This window comes from Pseudophryne corroboree, chromosome 9 (assembly GCF_028390025.1).
Source record: "Pseudophryne corroboree isolate aPseCor3 chromosome 9, aPseCor3.hap2, whole genome shotgun sequence".
NCBI lineage: Eukaryota > Metazoa > Chordata > Amphibia > Anura > Myobatrachidae > Pseudophryne > Pseudophryne corroboree.
This window is the reverse complement of record NC_086452.1, coordinates 54,462,653-54,479,023: the sequence shown is the minus strand read 5'-3', so window position 1 is coordinate 54,479,023 and position 16,371 is coordinate 54,462,653. Positions and strand designations below refer to the sequence as shown.

Below are 16,371 nucleotides of genomic sequence, written 5' to 3'. Positions count from 1 at the left end.
CAGAGCATTGACACTTATAATATTGATACATTAGGGCAAATGCTGCTGCCCCTGGGCCACGCATGGCATGGGGGAGGGGAGGAGCAGTCAATACATATAAACATACCTGTAATGGTGTATGTAATATATGTGCTGCTGGCCTGAGCCTTTGGATTGGCTGCGATGTGTGTTTCACGGCTGGCGCCGCACTTGAGACGCAGCACTTAGTCTTTAGTGTACAAGCCCGCCCTCCCAGACTCCCATTGGCTAGTTACACTGGAGTTTGGGGAGCGGGCTTATACAGGAAGGACAAACTGAGTGGCGTGTCCAGAGTGCAGCGACAGCAACTGCTGATACGGGATGTAGTTGTGTGACCGGCAGTCAGGAGACCGCCAGTCACAATACCGACATCGGGATCCCGCCCCTCAAACAATCCTAAGAGACGGCATGCTGACTAACAGGGACTATTCCCACTCGTGGGTGTCCATAGAGTGGGAACAGAACCTGTGGCGAGCGCAGTTTGACACTGAGCCCGCAAGGGGCTAACGTTGTGCTTGGGCCCCCCACCGCCGGCCATCTCGAAGACATCACACAGCCAGCAGCCACCACTGGGGACAATGCGTCTGTTACAAAAAGAAATGAATAGAGCTCAATTCTATAGTTCGCAGTAGAGAAAAAATATATATTAACTGTTCTCACAGAAAATACATTTACATTTTATTTGATATATAAAAAGTTGCAAATTTATTCCAAGGAATTTAAAAAAATATAGATGAAATAATGTTAAAAACATACAGAAATAGTAGTGTGGTAAAGAAGCATATAGAGCGATTTAAAGTTAGAAAGTACCGTACCCGCCACTCATTATAGCTTGATAGTTTTTATTATTGATAATGCCCAATATTCTTTATATGTTCCGCTCCTTTCCATGTATGTTTGTTGGGGGTCTATTGAATATGAAATATTTTTTGAATAGTGAATATCTCTTGTGTCTTTATTTCATACACTAATGTTAAATTGGAATATACTGCCCTAAGAAAGCTTGCGTGTCAATACGTACATGTTTGTTGCTTTGCTACCGCTGTGTTATTAACAACCATATCGCCACATAGAACATTTATGACTCACCGCCATTGCATCCCATTACTACTTTTAGAGCTACACACACCTGGTGGGGAACGGCAGTGCTATTCAATTGTTTTGCTGACTGCATTACTTATCGCAATTGTTGCGCCCAAATGAACCGGCTTTAGATGCGTTAAACCTCCTAACGGCTGATGATGGCCCTGTGCATAAATTAGTGATAACACTTTAACCTTGAATAAAATAACGAGACGGAGACTTAGATTTGGCAAAAACTGTTAGCTTATTTATTTCAATGAGCTATAACCTTAAATAGCTGTAAGGAAAAAGAATTAAAGAACGGAAAGAACGACTAAACTCCTTCCACAACCCGAAAAAACTGACGACATCATCACAGCCATAAACCAAACCAGCTAAACCCACCATGTTATCCACTCAACCTTCTACCTTGACTACCCACCCATATGGATGAGGCTGCCCCCGTGGTGGTCCAGCAGGCAGTCAACGAAGGTGAGCGCACCAACAACTAGGCATCAATCAAAAACCAATCTATATACCAGGGCCGGATCTAGGGGGGGGCGAAGGGAGCGACCGTCCCCCCTAACAGTCATAGCCACGCCCACTTTTGAGCAGAAGAGAGCTCTCCTGGGAGAGCCTGAGGCAGAATGATGTGCTGCAGCCTATACCACAGCAGCACAGAGGAGCCAGGAGAGCAAGGGTTACAGAGCATTTGCCCCTCACTTGCTGGTGTGTGGGTACTAGGGCTAATAAATACAATTACCCCATAGCACAGTCACATGTACATAGAACAATCGCAAAGCTCTATCTCAGTCTCACTCAAAAAGTTCAGTCAGAATTGAGAGAGGAGGAGTTAGGATTGCAGATGGGAGGAGTTGGGACTGTAGAGGGAGGAGTCAAGATTAAACAGTAAACCGCCCCCCTAAAGAAAAATCTAGATCCGTCCCTGCTATATACGCCCTAAAACAGGTAACCTGCCGTTCTTTCCTGCCAACCACAGCTAACGCAACACCTAAATCAAAGCAAATCCAACAGCAACAAAAAAGGGGAGGGGGGGGGGTGAGAAGACAAGCGTAAAAGAAACTGACTCCACCCCAAACATGCCATAAAGATTAAAAACTATCCCCCTCCTTGCTTCACTATTGGATTAAAACTACCACCTGATATCAAACAAAGCTCTCCCCAGCCTCTGAGGTTTAACCCTCTCCTTTCCTATCTAGTCAATACGCTCTTCATAGCAGCAAAACCCGTGAAGTACTGGATAGTGCGGTTTTTGGTAGGAATTCTGCTCACCACCTCGGGAGGCTGCTGCTGTGTGACTGAGGCTCTGTATCCCCGACTGCTGCTGTGTGACTGTTTATATAGCTCACTAAGCACTTTTCCCACTGTAATCTGGTTGGACCAAAATGCACTCATCCTTATGTATCAAACTCCTAGGGGTAAATTTACTAAAGCTTCTAAAAAAGGCAATTGGCGAGGTTGCCTATAGCAACCAATCAGATGCTATCATTTTCTAAAAGGCAATAAAGAAATGATAGACAGCATGTTGCTATGGGCAACAACCACCAATTCTCTGTTTTAGAAACTTTAGTAAATTTACCCCCTATTCTCTTAGATTGTAAGCTTGCAAGGGGATACAGTCAATTTACCTACAATCAAAATCCCAACGGTCAAAATACAGACAACCATTGACCGGTGGTCAAAATACTGACATTTAAAATGTCGACAGGTTAAAAAGTTGACATGAGTTTTTCATGATTTTTACATTGAAACCGACTTGTTCATACTTTACTATCCCAGTGGACCTGGATGGGGAATATAATAGTGGCCGAAGTATGGCGAGCTCAGCGAGCTACGCGACGGGACGCGGTACACTTAGACAATGTGCATGTCGACACACATGCCAAAAACCCAATGAAAAACTTGTGTCGACTTTTTGAACTGTCAACAATTTAAATGTCTGTATTTTGACCTTGTCTGTATTCTGACTCTGTCGGTATTTTGACAATCGATCAATTGATGTCGGTATTTTGACCGTCGAGATTTTGATTGTAGGTAAATCATACTAAACCACTTGCAATCCGTGCCTTGTTACCCCTTTGTCTATCTGTTAATACCCAGCCACATTTTATTACTGATACTTCCCAATGGGGGACTTGGCAACAGGAAATCGGAGCACCCGGAGAAAACCCACGCAAGTACGGGGAGAATATACAAACTTCACACAGTTACGGCCATGGTAGGAATCGAACCCATGACCTCAGTGCTGTGAGGCAGTAATGCTAACCATTACACCATCTGTGCTGCCCAACATACATGCACACTAATGAAATTAAAGGTTTTACCTGAAGACATATAGGGGTATATTCAATTGAAGTCGAAAGCTGCCGTCTGTTGAAAAGACGGCAGTTTTCAACTTTTTTTAGGTCGGAAGGGGTTCCGACTTATTCAATATAACCCCAGATTATTTGACAAGTCGAGGAATTCGACTTGTCGAAAAGCACGTGGATCGGCGGAATAGCTGCCGATCCGTGTGCTTCTGTCGAAACCGACAGGTTTTCGACCATCTCAATCCAAGTCGGATTGAGATGAGGGAGCCGAGAGGAGGAGAGGGGGGAGACCAGCGGGTAGACGGGGGAAAGCAGCGCTACAGCAGCGGGTATAGCAGCGTAGCCGGAGGATGTGTCACAGCCACCGCTCACAGCAGCGTCCACCCGGCTCAAGCAAGCGAGACCTGCTGGAGCCGGGTGGACGCTGCTGTGAGCGCCGGCTGTGACACATCCTCCGGCTACGCAGCTATAGCTGCTGCTGCAGCGCTGCTCTCCGCCGTCTGCCCGCGGCTCTCCCCCGTCTCAGCTCCCGCATCTCAATTCGACTTTTTTCAAAGTCTAATTGAGATAGCATTGAATAGCCCTGGTCGGATCCATTGCGACAACTGAATGTCGGAATGGATCCGACTTCAGTTGAATATACCCCACAGGGAGACAGCTTACTCATGCCTGGTATATGACTTTATGATTTATTGTGTAACATTTCTCATATACACCTTCCTGTGCTTTAGGCACGCAGATCTATGGGGACGATAGTTCTCCCTACCCTTGTACGAGAATGGACAGTCAGCTAATAAGGGACATGTTTTACAGCACTCGCTCAGCCTAATTTTCTTAGCATTCATCTTTTTCCCATTCCATGTTACTAGAGAATTCTACTCATCAATCTGCATGAAACACTGCAGCACACCGACTAACGTTTAATCAGGATTAATGAAGCCAATCACACCGAATGTCTTGCAGAAGTGTCTGGAGTTCCACAACAACTTCACTATGGAACGTGTAAGAATAACAAATAAAAAAAACCTGCCATAGTAAGAAATGTCCAGCCACAAAAAAATAATCCATCCGCTGTATAACAAACTTGGACTAATACAATAATATTTCACTTGCTGATTTCAGATGCTACACAAAGACGCTTCAGTCAACACCTTTAATATAGTTCTAAGGGCCTATCGATATCAGACGGCATCTGCAGCACTTGTACTTTCTCATTTATGTGCAGAACCCGTGGGGCTGATTTATCTATGAATGAAACAACACTCTATTGCTGGGGCATATGGGTATTTTCACTGTCATTACGGAATGTTTAGGGTCAGAGTTCTTTCATTTCGCTGTATGCAATAACAAATCACAGGCAATTACACTGCTGTTACCGGTGACAAAGGGGAATTAAAAAAATATATATATTTTTTTTTTATATTTTTACTTTTATTTAATTTAACAAGTAGAACTTAAGTCCCAATGTGGGTTTACAGCCCTAAAACACAGGTACGAGATGCCAAGGGGGATCATGCATATACAGTGTCGGACTGGGGCATGAAGGGCCCACCAGGGAATGCCGTTATAGGGGCCTATGTTTGGGGGCGTGGCCAGTCTTCAGAGGGGGGCGTGGCCAGCTGCCACAAAGGTTTGGCTGATCATTGGAGAGTAAATAGTATAGTAAAGTATAGTAAATACTGCTAGTGCATGCATGATAATGTACCAGATTAATAATGGCAATGCACTGTAGAAAATACACCATAGTCCTGTGCAATATGAGGTAACATATGTATAATGTATAATACAAGTGCTCAGTATGGAACCCGATACCTAGAGGAGGGGGTGGAGCCCCAGGCAGCGGGGCATACCGGGGGTATCCCTTGTACCCCTGTGAGCCAGTCCAACCCTATGAATATAAGACGACAGGCTAATTAACCCTTACTTCTGCAGGCCAGAATTGTTGAGCTGTCCTGGTAATATATTTCGCAATAGTAACTGCATGTAATAACAGAAACCCACATTATAACACAGGGGACACGTTACTAGCTGTTGTTTGCAGAGTTGACAGGCTTCTGTTACCCTTGTCTACTCGTCCTCCTCCATCTCTCTTCACTTCATCCACATTTTATCTGTGACTATCTATCCCTGTCTCTCTTACCATCTCTTTCCCTTGCCTGTTTCTATTCACCTTCCGTCTCCCTTTATCTCTCCCACGCTTTTCTCTCTCCTCCTTTTCTCTCTCTCTTCTGATTCGTCTCATCTTCTCTCTCGGTTTCCCCCTTTTTTCACTCTTCCTCTTTTCTTTCTCTGCGCCCCCCCCCCCTCTTTCTCTGTCCAGTTCTCTTCTTTATTCTTCTCTCATAGTGAAAGTGGCGGCCACACGCAGTACATGTCATTTGTTTGTCCTCTTCGCTGGTACAGATAAAGCACAGGAGAGGACATCTGCGACGTGTGCTTCACCAGCCGCAAGGATGTGACCAAACAGAGCAGGTTGGGCAAACGATTGGGAAAGTTAGAGGGGAAGGTGGGTGATTGGACAGGCCTAGCTGGTCCAGGGTGGTGACAGCACTTGCTCGTCATTGGTGGCAGTGAAAGCTAGATGCAGTGGGGGGCAGAGTTCTTTTAGTACGAGTATATAGTAGAATAGTATATAGTGAAATATCCTGGAGCTATTCTGCTCATGTTGTGCAGTACCTCTTATAGCCTACATTCCTGGTGGCGCTATCCACTAGACTACATGAATGAAGTGTACTTTATTCCATAACAGTACCTCCCTACAATATATATGTTGTAATTAAATAGCAGTACTTTCCCTGTAACATGGGTGATTGCAACGTTATTACGCTTTTTTCCTTCTGAAAATTTCCACCACAAATTCCCAAATGGCAGCACGTCAGCCACACTATTAACTCATTTTATTCACCTCTCCTGCATCAATAGCGTTTGTAATGGGCTGTTGGAAATCGTCTTATTAGAGCTGCAATAGAGATGATCCTTCAAAATAAAAGGTACATTAAAAAGTGTAGCGTGGGCTGACAATGGCACAATTCTAATCCGCCGACCTCTCTCCCCCCATAAACACAGGATGTTTGTGTGTGTTGTGCACCTTGCCTGGTTGCAGCAGGAATCCCCTGAGTGCCAAACATGCCGTATGTAAATCAGAGAATTCTTTATCATCAGCGCGACAGACGATTCGAATCTCAAGGCCGAGGCTGCGTAAGATAGCAAGAAACGGCCTTGAGTCTATTTCCCAAATCCCACTAAGGGTAAGAATTGATGCATCTGTTACAGGGGCCATTGAATACAGAAAGGATGCAAATGAAACAATTCCTGTGCTGTTTATGGTGAAGAAGTTTGTCTATTACCTGGGTGTGATTTTATCAGCATGACAGCCCAGGGCAGTACGGATGGTGTAATGGTTAGCATTACCGCCTCACAGCACTGAGGTCATGGGTTTGATTCCCACCATGACCCTAACTGTGTGGAGTTTGTATATTCTCCCCGTACTTTCGTGGGTCTCCTCCGGGTACTCCGGTTTCCTCCCACAATCCAAAAATATACTGGTAGGTTAATTGGATCCCAACAAAAAATTTACCCTAGTGTGAATGTGTGTGTGTGTGTGTGTGTGTGTGTGTGTGTGTGTGTGTGTGTGTGTGTGTGTACATGTGGTAGGGAATATAGACTGTAAGCTCCACTGGGGCAGGGACTGATGTGAATGGCCAAATATTCTCTGTACAGCGCTGCGGAATATGTGTGCGCTATATAAATAACTGGTAATAAATAATAATAAATGTAATGCCTTTACCTTGCTGTTAAGAGATATAGGGGGTCATTCCGAAATGATCGTAGCTGTGCTAAATTAAGCACAGCTACAATCATTCACACTGACAAGCGGGAGGACGCCCAGAACAGGCTAGTCCGCCCCGCATGTCAGTGCCGTACCCCCCCCCCGCAGAAGTGCAAAGTGCTGGCCGTGAGCTACTCATCGCTCCGCCGCCCATTCGGTCCGGTCATGCCTGCGTTGGCCACCCCGTGCCCACGAAACGGCGGCCAAATGCTGCCGTTCCGCCTTCCCCCGTCCAGCAACCGCCTCTGCCTGTCAATCAGGCAGAGGCGATCGTAGCGGCCCGATGGCCTTCGGCCTTCTGGCATGCACAGTTCTGACCCGAACGCACCGCTGCGATAAAGTGCAGTGTGCGATCGGGTCAGAATGACCCCCATAAGGTAGGCTGACCATACTAACACTTTAAACTGGAACACTTATTAATTACACAGGTTCTGGGGCTGGCTGACTTCAAGTCTGCATGACACCTGGTTTTAATCAGCCACAGAACCTGTGTAATTCATGAGCGTCCCAGTTTAAAGGGCTGGTATGGTCAGCCTATACAAGGCATGGTACAACTACAGAATGTAAGTTTGCGAGCAGGGCCCACTCACCTCTTTGTCTGTCTGTTATTACCCAGACTTATTTTATTACCGTTCTATTACTGTTCTGTCCCAAATTCCCTATTGCAAAGCGTAACAGAATAAGTTATGTGAGTAAATGTTAATAACGGTAATAGTAATAATACTAGGACTGCTCAATCAAAAACACAACTTGGAAAAAGGAAGAGAGAGAAAACAGGGCAACTATTAACATTCACAAACGTGTATGTAAATGTTTCGGGAGATATGTGAGATAAAGCTTGGTGCACACAGCAGACTTCCTGTCAGTAATCCCGCAGGACACGGCAGCAGCTTCTCAGCCTGAAATGGTAGATGAAAGAGAATAGCAACTCATACTCGGCATAACGGCAATGCAAATATAAGGTATGGAAGCAGGTTCTATATACATGATGCGTACGGTATGATGCGCCTTACTTGCTGACTTAACTATGTGAGTGCAGGTATCTGTAGAAAATTCTATACACAGAGGGGGATACGTTCAGGGTGCCAGTGGTTGGGATGCCAGCTGTCAATGTCCTGGCGCCAAAATCCCGACACGTGGCCAGAAGATTGGCACCAGAATATCGACATCAGTTGAAATGGTGACGCCGGAATCCCAGGAGCCGCCACCCAGATAATAAGTATGCCGGGGACTGTTAGGGTTAGGCCGCGGGGGGGATGAGGTTAGGTTTAGGCACCAATGGGGAGAGTTAGGTTGGGGAAGGTTAGGGTTAGGCTGCGGGGTAAAGGGTGGAGAGGTTTAGAGTTAGGCTGCGGGGAGGGAGGGTAAGTATACTTACTGAGAGTCTGTTCGGATTCCCTCTATTGGGATGTCGCTGTCGGTCCCGAATGACATGTATGCATATCACACCCCATAGAGGGCACTTCATTGGGTTCACAAGGTGCGATAGTGATGTACTGTACGTCTCTGCAGTTTAGTGTATAGTGGTGCATGGTTTAGTATCCTGATCCAGAGGTGGATGTAAATGTCGCCGCCACTGTATGAAACTATGTAAAAGCCGTAGGAAACATCTTGTGTATAAAAACGCCCACGGGCGGTTTCTGTGATCCGCTGCCTGCGACTGAAAGGGCGGCATCGGAATAACATCAATGACCATGTCTGCACAGGATGTACATCAACGCTGCACTGCCAGGTTAAATGAACCTTTGAGGATGCAGCCGCTGGCTTCGAAAACGGGGCTGACACCCCTCCATTTTCTGGAACGCTCCCTGTCACCATTCCGAAAAGCCTGCAGCCTCTCAGTCTGGCTGCAGCTAACAGCGCACTGCGATCGGAGACTCAGCACAATCATAAGACATGCGCACTGCAGTTCTGGCACATGTGAAGTCCCGAAAAAATCAGTCAATTGCGACCAAATTGGTAAATTCTTGCGAATGTTATTAATAACTGTTCAATATAAGGCCAGGTGCATTTTCGGTTTAGTGACCCTTTAGCAAAGGGTATGCACACAGTGATTACAGCTCCGATCGGCTCCCGAGTCTCCTCATCAACGCGCATTGTGCAGAACAGAGCGTCTTATTCTGGTTTATTAGCAAACCAAAAAAAGCACACTAATGGACAAAACCATGCGCACTGCAGGTGGGGCAAATGTAACATGTGCAGAGAGAGTTAGATGTAGGTGGGGTGTGTTTAAACTGAAATCTGAAGTGCAGTGTACAAATTAAGCAACCAGTATTTACCATGCACAGAAACAATATAACCCAACTCAACCGCCCCTGTTGCCCCCCCTTAATCCGGCCCTGGTTATACACATCTTTACAGGACAATTGTCCCATCCGTACACCGAGAAGGGGGGTGGGGGGGAGAGAAATATAAGAAGGCGTAAGAGTCAGAAAGTTAGAGATTTGGGGAGAATTCTCCTGGTATTTTTAAAGTGGCAATCATTTACATTGGAAAATCAACATGGTTTTGTTATGTAAAGGATTTCCACTTAAAAAAAAAACTCTCACAAAATCTCTCACTTTCTGATTCTCACACCCTATTACATTACCCCCTTAGTTTGATACTAGTCATGATAATCAGTGTGCGCATGCACCAGCCTGTAAGAAAATGCATTAAACATCTGTATAAATCATTGGTACGGTCACACCTGGAATACTGTGTACAGTTCTGGCCACTTGGAACTCGAAAGGGTTCAGAGGCGAGCCACCAAACTAGTTAAGGGGTTAGAGGGACTGAATTATGAGGAAAAACTTACAAGGTTAGATATGTTCACACTGGAAAAGAGGCGTCTGAGAGGGGACGATTAATATTTAGAAATACATTAAGGGACAATACAAGGACTTATCAGACAATGTTTATAAAAAAAAAACACGATACACAGGACACCCCCTGAGGTTAGAAGAGAAAAAAAAATTCATACACAACGGAGGAAAGGGTTCTTCACAGTAACAGCAGTAAGGATTTGGAATTCTCTTCCAGAGGAGATAGCATCTGAATGATATAGTACAGGTTGAACTCATTGGACATTTCGGCTTTTTTTCAGCTTCACCAACTATGTACTATGTGAGGAGAAGAATGAACCAGTAATAACTTTACTTTTTCCTCTCAAACTTGGACCTCTTGATGCCCCCCACTCCTTACCCAAAACCGCTGCACAGCTCATATCAATGTGTGCCGGTATCGCTGGGATACAGGGGTATGGGGACCTGCGGTACCTCTGCCTATGGAGCACTCAGCTGTATCAGCGTTCGTTTGCCGGCTCATTCCATCTGCCCCTTTTATCTCAGAAGCTGGGATATCTTAGATCCCTCTCTGCCTTTGCTGTGATTCTGTCAATACTTCTTCTTAATTTTAATTGAAGTTCTCCAACTGTAGCACTCCATGGAAAAATCTCTTGTAGAAGCTGACATGTAAGGAACGTAAGATCTCCGCTACAGCATCCCTCGTACGCTGTGCTGGTCAAGCAGTGAAATGATTCTGCAGTATTTCATTTGTATAGAAATCACAAAAAAGAAAAAAAATGTATATACGAGGAAATGTGAGGTCTTCGTATCTAGGACATTAAGATTAAATTATTTATTCTTGACCTGGTTTTGTTATGACATACCAAATATAATGAATCCGGTTGTGTTTCAGGATAATCCATTTACAGGAGCCCAACCTTCTATACTGTATGAGGGACTTACAGAGAGCAAGCAGCTTGTTACATTTCACCATTCAGGAAGGATACAAGTCTATAACACTTGAAAGAATCGTCATAAATAATACATTAGAAAATGTTCCAAAGGAGATATTCTGGAACAGCAGAAATCTGCTGGGAGCTTTTAGTCACTGACTAAACCTTCGAATTCCCATCAGGAGCAACAGGGACAGCTGCCGGATGAATAAAACACTCTAAACAAATCATACAATTAAGAACATAACAAAACAAAAAGATTTTTCTTGGTGAATACAATTACAAAGTGATGTAAAGCAAATAATGCATGAGGATGATTTTTTTTTTTTTTTAAAGGTGGACAATGATTATTTAAAATTGTAACCTGGCATGTGCCATCGCATATGTATTGTACCTAGACGCGCATGCAGTGTGATCGCGGCACATGCAGAGTCTGCAGATTATCGCTCATACTCTTTTCACACTGCACAAATATCCAGGTATCGATCCGGTATAGTGACAGGTCGACACGGGTCACCGGGGGTAATTCAGACCCGATTGCTCCTGTACGTTTTTGCACTGCAGGCGATCAGGTCTGAACTGTGCATGCGCAGGCACCGGCGCATGCCAGAGATGCGATTGGCATCTCAGCCCAGCGATCGCCTCTGCTGATTGAGAAGGCGTTCACTGGGCGGGACGGCGACGTGGGGCCACCGTTTTCTGTGCGCGGTCCGGACAACGCAGGCATGCCCAGAATGTGCGGGGGGTGGGCCGCGGCGGCTGAGTGACATCACACGGAGAGAGACGGGTAGCTACCTGCCGGAGCGCAGGAGCTACTCTTCAGGTACAAAAGCAGGTATCCGTTTGGACGGTCGACCATGTTATGGTCGACAGTCATTAGGCCGACCACTATTGGTCGACATTGACATGGTTGACATGGACACATGGTCAACACATGAAAGGTCGACCCATGAAAAGGTCGACATGAGTTTTTCACAATTTTTTTCTTTTGGGGAACTTTTCCATACTTTACGATCCACATGGACTACGATTGAGAACGGTAATCTGTGCCGAGTGCAGCGGTAGCGGAGCGAGGCATGCAAGGGGACGCGGTGCACTAATTGGGGTTCCCCGGCACTTTACGCAGAAAATGACACCAAAGTAAAAAAACTCATGTCGACATTTCATGCGACAACCATTTTCATGTGTCGACCATTTGTCCATGTCGGCCAAGCCAATGTCGACCAGTAGTGGTCGACCTAATGACTGTCGACCATTCATACCGGAACCACACAAGCATCGCCGCCATGCTTTTGTACCTGTGCAGCGGACCAGACATGTTGGGTTGCAATGGCGGTGTGTAGAGTCCAATGCCGAGTCCCAGCCGGGAAGGACCCGTTTCCAATTCCCGGGTAGGACCCGGCCCTGCGATCTGGAAGCAAGAGTTAGGCCTAAAGACAGTGACGCATATCATGGCCAGGCAATATAATGTACCTTACACACTACCGCTGCTGTCTAATGTCTGTAGTCATTCTCCTGAGGTCAGGGGATACAAATCTTCCTTTGCTCCTTAAAACATCCTCCTATCTACCCGGTGTCACTCAATTCTCCATTGTTTCCTGCACTACTGAGAGATATCTGCACTTCTCCTGCCGTCAATTGTGTGTTTTATGCTTTCATTTTAAGTAACATTTCTTAGCAGATAACGCGACGCCAACAAACTGCAGGCAATAAATAAGTTGAAGTCTTCCCGTAAGATTTTCAATTCAAGATCTGCATAACCTTTTGAATGAGTGTTAATTACTGATACTCGCATACATGCACCTGTGCTATATTTGGGCTTTGATAGCAATTGCTCATTTTACAGTAACACATATCACCACCTATTTGAATACCAGGAATAAAAATACATCTGGGAAGACAAATAATGAAAGTCTTGCAAGAGATCTGAAGCGATCGCAGGTCTGAGCGGTAGATACGTCATTCACTGACACTGTTCGGATTGCTGACAGGAATGAGCCAAGCCGCGGGACACCATGGCAACTGCAGGGATCAGCGGAGATGAAAGTCAGGAACCCCAGTGCTAAGCATCTCCCAACCTTAACTGTGGCTTGGCAGAGAATTGATTTCACAGGGCTGGGGCTGGTTAAAGTGGGGGGAGAATTAGTCCAGGCTGTGTAATGCTGGAGTTGGCCTAACAGCATCTGGCATGGGCGTAGCTACCATAGGTGCAGGGGATGCGACGGCTATGGGGCCCGAGTTGTCTTTGGGGCCTGAGCATTCCCCTGCACCTACTGTAGTTACTGAGTGAGCCCCGGCGAGATAGCAGACAGTGCAGGATGGAACAGACCGGCGGCACAGCAGTCCGCGAAGGCCGGGACAGACACTCAGCACATGCACTGTGGATCCGCTTCCTCCCTCCAAAATCTGTTAGCCATTTAGCAAAATCTAGGAGCCATGGCTACCTGGCCCCTGTGATTTGTCGAGCCCTGATGTAGACCATATGGGGTCGACCTAATGACTATCTAATTACTGTAGATCTGCTATACCACACCCTGTGGGGAATGTTGGGTTAGATAAGCTGAAGACTGCATAAGCCTGAGGCCATATAAGAGCCCAATTTTTTGTGATTGGTGGTTTGTGACTAAGCAGTTGCTAGGCAGATCAGTGTTTTCGTGGGTATTTTTCCTATAGGATTATAGGGCTGTCCATCAAGGGTTTAGGGGTTGGTCTTGGAATAATATATAAGCCATGGTCATGTGCCTCAGACTTCCTCTTGCCATTTTGGAATGGCCCAGGAAGGCTGAGTACTGTTAATGTTATTAGTATTTGTCTCATTGTATCCTCACTACGCTGCGCTGCCTCCCCCCTACCCCCTTCCGCTGGTTTTAGCAGGTAAGAGCTGTGGCTCAGTGCACTAATACCTAGGTATATAGTGAGACCTGCGTCCAAACCCAATTGCAGATTTATATGTTATTTTATTTATACATTATGCGGCTTGGCTCCTGTTCCCCCCGCTGCTGTGCCGCGTCCAGGAGGGTCTCCTCTCCTCCCCCTCCCGGTCGCTTAGCCCGGCCTCGGGCTTCTGGCGTTTTGTTCCTGGAGCACGGCATTCCCCTATACCCGTCCCGGCGCTTGATATAGCGCGGCGGGGTCGTACCGCTGCGGCCTGCGTGTCTTCCCTGGCTAGCTCCTGCCCGGGGCGCGCAGTGCCCCTGCCACGGCGGTACATGATGGTGTGCGGCCGCGGTCTCGGGATACACCCCCGGCGGCCGTGGGGCTGCGGGCGGCTCAAATCTTCGGCCCGGCGCTCTCCGTCCGCTTCCCCTGCATCCTCCCCATTTCTGCCCGGCTATATGCGCCGACGCACGCTGTCTGCCTGACGGCCCGAGATGAGCTGCGGGGGGGAGGGGGGGGGGGGGGAGGGTCCCGGGTGCCGGGCTTGGAGATGCGGCTGCAGCGGTTCCAACGTGCCCCCAGCTGCTGCGGCGCGGTGTGCTGGCAGCCTGTTCCCACATGTTGGGGTCCCTCACTGGATTAGGGGGGGGGGCTGATGGCCTAGGCGCCCTGTGTTTCGGGCGGGTGCCCGCCGATGGCCGCAGGTGCGGTGGGCGGCTCCATTTATGGGGGTCCCCGACCACGGTGCTTGGCGTGTGGCCCTGCTGGGGGCAACCCCCCACTTCGCATACGGGCCTTTCGGTCTCCCGCCCTCCCCATTTCCCGGCTTGCGGGTGCCCCGTGTGGGCGGGTGGGCACGGTGCAGGGGTGGCGGCCTGGTCCTATAGTTTCCCGGGCGACAGGTAGTCGCCCTCCCCCGGGCGTCTGGCCTGCGGCATTGGGACGCCCCGTGGGGCATGGCTCCCTTCTGACGCTATTTCCTCCCTACCATGCGGGTTCCCCGTCGCTTCGGCCCGCTTCCCTGCGTCCCCCTCCCGCCGTTCCTCCTGTTTCGTGGTCGAAGCGCGGGCGCTTCTTGCGCTTGTTGTCCCCTCTGTTTTGTCTGTGCAGGTGTCGATGGGTCCGGGGGAGTCAGGGTTTCGGCGCGGAGGAACCGGAGGCCGAGGAGGGATGTGGCTACAGCGGCAGAGGAGGACGCACCGCCGTGGTCGGTGTCGAGGGAGGCAGCTGATGGTGTTCCAGGTCCTTCAGGAGACGGTGAGCATGCGGTTGTTTTTTCCTTATTGTTACAGTATTCCTTTTAACCGCTGTAGTGTTACGCTGGTTCTCGTTGGCGCCCGCGCTAGTTGGCTAGGCTCATTGCGCGGCGCGTGGCGTTAGGCGTCTCGGACTGGAAGGGTGCCGGCGGCTACTTTTCCCTCCGCCCCCCTGCGGTTCGCGGGGAAGGCGGACAGGGGGGGGGGGGCTTTGGGGGGACGGCTTTCCGTACTTTCATCTGTGGTTCCGGTTTTTGGATTTTCGGCTTGTTGCACCGGGTCGCGACCTGACGAATATCCCCGCATGGTGCAGAGGGTGGTAACGGCATTTTCTTGGGGCCGGACCACACAGTGGGGTCCCAGTCCGCAGGCCCCTCACGGTTGGCGTTTTTGTTTTGCGCTTCTTGGTAAGGGGGGGGGGGGTTCGCTTATGGCAGGGGCTAGTACACCGTAGGTCCACTCACGTTTCGTCCCTCCTGCATATTTGCGAGGCCTGTCTCCCGTCCAGTGACGGTGCCCCAGCCACGAGCGGGTAACCTTGCCCGTGGTGGCGCGCCGGTGTTGTAAGTCCTTTCACGCTTTCCAGCATCAGGTCCGGCGGAGGGTGGTCGCTGAACCGGCTTGGGGCTCGTGTGGGCCCTATGCCGTTTTTTCCTCTCTTCCCGATTTGTGCAGCTTCCCTGTAGGGTGGGTGCCCAAGGAACCCTGGCTAGTCCCGCCCTATCCTACAATTGTCGTATCTTCATGGGGTTTTTTCTTTTCAAGCTCCATTTCCGAGACCGCGCGCGGGGTGAGTATTAGTCTTTTATGGACTCTGCGTTTTGTTTCGTGAATATGGGCTGGGTACCTTCTTTTTGGCTAACTTGTACGTTGGGTCGGGCTTTCGCCGCTTCCCCTGCGTCCCTATCACCTGCAATTTTTCGGGCCTCGACCAGGGTCCTGTTTTCTGCTGACAGATGGGTGCCCCTGGGTTTTTTCGGCCTCATGTGCCTTTTTGGGAAATTCTGCTCTTTCTGGCATTGGCGCGTATTGTCCACATCCGGCCCCTTCGGTGTTTCTCGCTACAGGGACTATTTTCTCTTCAGGGGTCTGGGAGGCATTTTGGTTTTTGCAACTATCCTTCTGTAGGTTGCCAGGTCTTTGTTCGGGGTCCTGGGTGTTCCCGTTGCCACGGTACGCGGCAAGGGCCCTACCGGTTGCCTGAGGTTGCAGGGGTGGGCGCTGGGCACAATTGCGGGTTGTTGTCGCATCCCCACTGACAAGGTACCGACACTTTTGGGG

At 48.4% G+C, this 16,371-nt stretch overlaps 1 protein-coding gene across 13 annotated transcripts in view; it reads right to left on the bottom strand.

Moving 5' to 3' along the window:
- Positions 1–16,371, bottom strand: part of PTPRF (protein tyrosine phosphatase receptor type F) — a 1,358,330-nt gene that overhangs the window by 1,040,353 nt on the left and 301,606 nt on the right. The gene's annotated exons all lie outside the window — the stretch shown is intronic.